This window comes from Helobdella robusta (assembly GCF_000326865.2).
Source record: "Helobdella robusta unplaced genomic scaffold HELROscaffold_23, whole genome shotgun sequence".
Classification (NCBI taxonomy): Eukaryota; Metazoa; Annelida; class Clitellata; order Rhynchobdellida; family Glossiphoniidae; genus Helobdella; species Helobdella robusta.
In genome coordinates, this window is record NW_008704216.1 from 2,064,558 (window position 1) to 2,072,031 (window position 7,474).

The following is a 7,474-nucleotide window of genomic DNA, read 5'->3' on the forward strand; positions in this document are numbered from 1 at the left end:
ATATAATGTTATGTAATAATAATAATGATAACAATAATAATAATAACAGTGATGACAATGGTGCGAAACAAACAATAGAAGTTTGGGGAATTCCCACGTGCCTCATGAAATTAGTGGTGCTGGATGACTTGTCATTCCTCCACACGTCACGATGAGAGGATTGATTGATGAATGGACGGTTGGATGGATGGATGGATGGATGAATAGGTGAATGAATGGATAGATGAATAAATTGGTTGATGAATAGATGAATGGATGGATAGAAAGATAGACGGACGAATGAAACGGTGGATAACTTGTCATTCCTCCACACTTCTACTTGTCACATTGAAGATGTTAATAAATAGATGGATGGATGGATGGATGGATGGATGGATGGATGGATGGATGGATGGATGGATGGATGGATGGATGGATGGATGGATGAATGGATGGATGGATGGATGGATGGATGGGTGGATGGATGGATAGATGGATGGATGGATGAATTGATGGTTTCATGGATAAATAAACAGATAGATGGATGGATAAAAAATAAACAGATAGATGAATGGATTGATAGATGGGTAGAAATGAAATGGTGGATGACTGTGTAACGAGAAACTGTTTGAATTATTAAATGAAAAGTAAGTTGAAACGAATATTTATATCTACGGCCAGATTTGGAAGTACTAAAGCACTGAGATAACAAAGAAACAAAAGCCCTTAGGATTTTTAGAATACAAATTGCAAATTTCTAGTCAGTAATATACAAATTCGTTAATATGAAAAGAAATTAATTAAGCAAAAAATGTATCATTCATTCATTCATGCATGCATTTATTGAAATCAAGCTCAATTTTTTAAAAACTTAATTACTGCATGAACAAATGTTGCCAGTAAAAATGAATTCGGGGAAAATCAAAAATGTTGCTAATTCGTTCAACATCAGGATGGTTTGCATGTCTATTTTTTGTGAGGCACATAAATGTGGTGAACTAGTGACAGTAACCTTCTCTCTCCCCAAATCCAACCCAATTTCCGTCCAATAGGTTTTTATTTATTTCTGTTCATTTATTTTATCTCGAGGACAAAGAATGATTTAATATTCAATTTAGTATTTGAAATACAAACTCTTCTTTATACTATGTCTTAGTGTTTCGTATAAATTATAAAGTAACTGATGATCAAAACGTGATAAAAATATATTTCCAGTTAAAAGATTGAAAGGTTTTAAAAATTCATTCTTAATCATCTAAAAGGAAAATAGCGTTTAAGGGTTTAAAAGTATGGCAGTGGCTAAATCGAAGGTGGTTCTCTCACAGACCACAGAATCTACTGAATCACTATAAACATTCTACGTTATGTTCAATGCTGGGCCGAAACAAAATTTTAAAAAACCACATAAAAGAGGGCAACACTTAATTTTCAACCATCTCAAATTCACCAATTAGAGGAGGCACTCAAACTTTAAAAATTGAAATCATCGTTAAGAAAAATATATCCATCTCCCTTGACGATGTTCAAAAATTTTGGCATCGAGTTTCGAATATTTCTGCCTAAAAAGTATCGGCGATATCCGGTTCAATACTCGCCATCAAAAGTATCGCCGGAACCGAAGCAAATACCGAAAATATATCGACAATGACAACACTGGCTAGACACCATGTGACCAGCAATAAAATGAACAGAGAGAGAGAGTTAAGCCTGCTATGTACAGATGTTAAAAAATTATTTATATGGGCGCCTTTGAAATAAGAAGCGACACTAAATTTCTGGGAATTAAATAAATAAAGAGGTGGAAAATAAAATAAAAGTAGCAAAGACAAATAAATGTAGCAAGGAGAGATAAAAGTTGCAAGATATAAAAGTAAAATGGCTACGTCATCGGTGACATCATCAACAGGAAGAGTAAAACAAACATCATCATTGTCATCATCATCATCACCATCATCGTCGTCGTCGTCGTCGTCATCAGCAGTCCACGCAATAAACAGCCAACTATTTTTTATAAACGCTTCATAAGTCCTGCTTGCCCGAGGCACACAACCCACAGCGCGGCATGTAAAACCAGACAAAATGAAAAAAACAACTTTAAAATAAAAAAAACTGCAGACAGAAAGAGAAAAAAATTGTTGAATAAAAAAGATCATAAATAAAAACGATAATGGTGGAATTTTAAAAGTCAAAAAGAAAGAAACAACATGACGATGACGTCAGAGTGATGTATGCTCCACTTCCAGCCGCGTGTGTCCAATGTCAACTTTAATAAAAAATTTAAAACTCCAAATGGAGTAACGAACAAACCAATAAACAACAGAACGAACAAAAGAACGAACGAACAAAAGAACGAACGAACAAAAGAACGAACGAACAAAAGAACGAACGAACAAAAATTACTTTTAGCAAAAAAAATTTCACTTGAAATACAAATAGTTTAAAAAGGATGGAAGTTTTAAATGACCGAAGAATTGTAGTATAGGTCATATATCAAACACACGCACGCATACACACACACACCACGTACACACGCACACACACACAAACCACGTACACACGCACACACACACTCATACATACACACACACTCATACAAGCACACACACACACACGCACAAACACACACACCAGCATCAACAGCCACAAAACCTATATCATCACCAACATTACCACAATGAAAACATCCACAAATACGCACGCACAGAAACACACAAACACACGCACACAAACACACGCACACAAACACACGCACACAAACACACGCACACAAACTCAAACACACACAATAATAGTGATGAATTTTAAAATGAAATTATTAGTAAGTATTTTGTCTGTTAGCGTGAAATGAAGCAGTAATTAATAGTAGTAGTAGTAATAATAATAATAATTAATAATAATAATTATAATGAATTCGAAAAATCTAAGAATTGTGTGTGTGAGTATATTATGTATGTATGTATGTATGTATGTGTGTGAGTATATGTATGTATGTATGTACGTGTGTGAGTATATATGTGTATGTATATATGTATGCATGTATGTGTGTGTATGTGTACGTTTCGCGTTTTTTGATTTTGTATGTTTTGCGTTAAAAAATTGATAATAAGGAAGAGATTGAAAATGGAGATTGTCATATTGTGCGGGCGCGTGTGTGTGGGTATGACTGTGTTTGTGTTTGTGAATGTGTGTATGTGAGTGTGCTTGTGGGTGTTTGTGTGTGCGTGAGTTTTTTTCTCTATCACTGAAGAATGCTGAATATTGAGTAGTGTACTTTGTTGTTGTTATGTTTAGTGTCGTTGTCATTGTTGATGTCGTTGAAAGTGAAGGTTTGGCGTTGTTGTTGTTGTTTGTGTGGATTATTCTAAATGTTTGATCGTTTTTGTAGTAACAGTAGTAGTACTTGTAGTAGTGGTAGCAGCAGCCGCAGCAGTAGTAGTAGCAGCAGTAGTAGTAGCAGTAGAAGTAGTAGCAGTGGTAACATAAACGTCAACAACATCAAAAACCAACATATCGATGAGATTAAAAACGAAAATATCAGCAATAAAAGAGAGCTTGTTCCCGACAGGCTAAAGTTAAATATTGAATGATGATGAAGATTAAGCTTGATTGAAGAAAGGATGGTAACCTGAACAAAAATGAAGTTTATGTTGTGATGATAGTGGTGATGAAATGGTGATTGTGAGAGCTGTTACGATGGCGTAGAACGTGATGACGACGATGACGAGAATGATGACAAGAATGATGGTGAAAAAGATGACGACCGTGACATGCCATCTCAAATAACCGCGGACAGCTGTTGCGCTTGCTTTACGGTTCGAAAACTCGTAAACTACACGTGGAAACACGAGCTAGAGCACGTAAATTAGCGATATATATATATATATATATATATATATATATATATATATATGTGTGTGTGTGTGTGTGTATTTATATGTATGTGTGTGTGTGTTGTGTGTGTGTGTGTAAAAGTAAAAAAAGTTTAAAAATACATTTGAATGAACTGCAGTATTTGGCTAATTTTATGGAGGTTTGATAATGCTCTTCGTTTCTCAGTACGGGATGAATTTTTTTAACCTCTCCTGACGAACAGAATGAATGAATGGATAAATGAATAAAAGAATGAATGAGTAAATGAATGAATGAATGAATTAGTGAATGAATGATTAAATGACTAAACGAATGAATGAGTTAAATATATCAAGTCTTCAAAGTAGAATGATCGAAAGATTAGATATTAATGATGAAAAACAAAATTATGAATGAGTGAAATTATAACCAAAAAAAGATTCATGAATGAATTATAGATGACGTAACATCGAGAGAGATAGGCGTCGATGAATAAATGAGGAATTTGATAAACAAATTTGCTGACCTTAGGAGAGGACCATTTAAGGGCGGCTGCCAGCGACCTGATCTTTGGCTTGCTTGACAGTAGCGAGGAAAATTTTTAATTTTAAATGATGTAGACAAGTTATTTAATAGACAAGTGGCCTAATAGACAAGTGGTCTAATAGACAAGTGGTCTAAAAGACAAGCGGCCTAATGGACAAGTGGTCTAAAAGACAAGAGTGCTTAAATAGACAAATGACATAGACTAGAAAGAAAACAGTAACAGATGATTTACGTGGTCCAAATTTTTACTTGAACTCCTTCCATGTGTCTCGCATCACGACCATCGCAAGCAACCAGCATCCGGTCACCGTCTCAATTGAAGCCAGTTGTTTATAGAATGTTCCAAAAGCCAAAAACCAAATTACAACATATTTATATTTGTATGAATGTATATGCGTTTATGTGTGTTTGTGTATGTATGTATATGTGTGTGTGTGTGTGTGTGTGTGTGTTGTTATGGATATCGATTGCAAATTCCACAACAGTTTTAAAAGTGTTTTATTTTGAGAGTTAGTTAAATTAAATTATAGAAAGTTGAATTTGAATAATGATGGCTGGAGGATGGCGAGAATTATTTTCAAAGCAGTTTTTTTTTCAAATTTCTCTTCTTCAAGCGACGAAAAACACACTCGTTGATATTAAATTGAATTATGTTTCGATAATTCTTTGAAAACAAAAAAAAACTGACAACTTACTTTTATTGAGGAGATGAAAATATTGAAAAATATGATTAGGAGAGTTCAAAAAAGTCGTCAACAACGTCAACAATAACAAAAATAACAACATTAACAGCATCAACAGGATCAACAACATCAACAACATCTACAACAACATCAACAACAACATCAACTACATCTACAACAACATCATTAACAACAACATCCACAACAATCTCCACAACAATTAAACCAAAAACACTAAACACGAATTTAAATTGAAGAACAACGCAACAAAGAAACTTAAATATCGGACCCAAATACATGCATAGAGACAAAATAAAAGCAAAAACTTATTTTAACTTAAACTTTAACTTTAACCAAAATCTTCCCCCTCTACCTCCATCCGGATGTGACGTCATCCAACTTCCGGTGGGTGGGCCGATCCTGGTGGTAAACCACGCAGAAAAGGGGAATCACGGAGAATGATGATTTTTCCGTTCAATTTATATTTAGACAGAAAACAATAGAGATTACGCTGGCATTGTGACGTATGTAATGACGTATGTAATGACGTATGTAATGACGTATGTAATGACGTATGTAATGACGTATGTAATGACGTATGTAATGAATGGGACGCTATCTCACGTCTGCCACACCAGCTGCTACCCAAATGATGATTGCATATTTTACAGTGGACGATGAGCCTGATGGAGACCATGGTGACATTTCATAATAATGATAATAATAACAACAATAAGGATAATAATATTGATAATAGTGATGATAATAATATTGATACCACCACCACTACTACTACTTACTACTTACTACTACTACTACTACTACTACTACTACTACTACTACTACTACTACTACTACTACTACTACTACTACTACTACTACTACTACTACTACTACTACTACTACTACTACTACTACTACTACTACCAATATTAATAATAATGAGATAAAGAGGGAAAAAAAGAAAAAGAAGAAAATATAATAATAAAAGTAATAATAATAAAAATAAATATTACTATTATTATTATTATCATTTTTATGACAGCGTATTAATTAGGCAGGTGTCTTAAATTATCACTCATCATTATCATCGTCATCTACCACCATCACCATCATCATCATCATCATCTTCTAACATCATCATCATCTATCATCATCCATAATTAAATCTGCCCATCTTATCCCAACATCACGTGAATTAATTAATCAATAAATTGAAAAATTGAGAATTAATAAAACTATTTTCAAAATTAATTAATTAAAACGATAAATTAATGAAAAAATAATTATCTACAATTAAATATTTATGCCACATCAATGAAACAGACAATCGATCAAAATGTTTTTTGAGCCCGCTTGCTCGGCTGAATGAAGGAATGAGGGATGGGTTGAACGAACGAGAAAATGCTTTCATGGATGAATGAAATGAACGAATGAACAATATAATGACTCTGTGATTGATTGGTTAAATGGTTAATTGACTGAATGAGTGAGTGAGTGAGTGAGTGAGAGTGAGTGAGTGAGTGATTGACTGGTTGAGTGTTTGTTGGATGGAGTTGTACTGGTTAGGCGAGTGAATGAATGATCATAGTGAGCAGATCGGACTGAAATGTAAATTTCTTTCATAATTTTTATACTTAAGAGAATTTTTTTATTGAAATAATAATAGTAGTAACCATAAAAAATAATAAAAGTTATTATTATTATTATTACTAATGTCGTCATAATAGCTGTAAGTAAAAGAAACGAATAAAAACCAATGAAAAAAATAAAGATCTTCCAAAATATAAAAAACTCATAAATTTAATTAAACGTCACATAAACACTTTAAAACAATGGAGAAAAAAAACCATTAAGCAAAACCCCAAAAGACATACAAACAAAATAGTTAACATCTTATTATGCGCATCACACGAAACTCACACACACAAACACACACACACACACAAACACACACATACACACACATAAACACCACACACACACAAACAAACACACAAACACAAAAAAACCACACACATACATATATATACTACATATACAACAATATTTGAAAGAAAACCATGCAAACAAACGAACAATCAAACGAATGAACATTAAAACAAAATATATATTAAAACAAAAATTAAACACTATGCAGTATACCAAGACATACCATAAAACATTTAAAAACGTGAACATAAAATAGCGGCTTTCAATAACGTTTGAATTTGAAGGGATGGGAAAAAGAAATGAATTAACAAAAGAAAACATCACATATACACGCCACACACACATAAACACACACACACACATAAACACGCACACCACACGACACAACGGACATACAGAAGTTGTTTACATTGATGTTTGAATTTGAATTCAAACGAAAATAAACAAGCCATTGAAATTTTTCATCTAATGCCATCATCCATCAG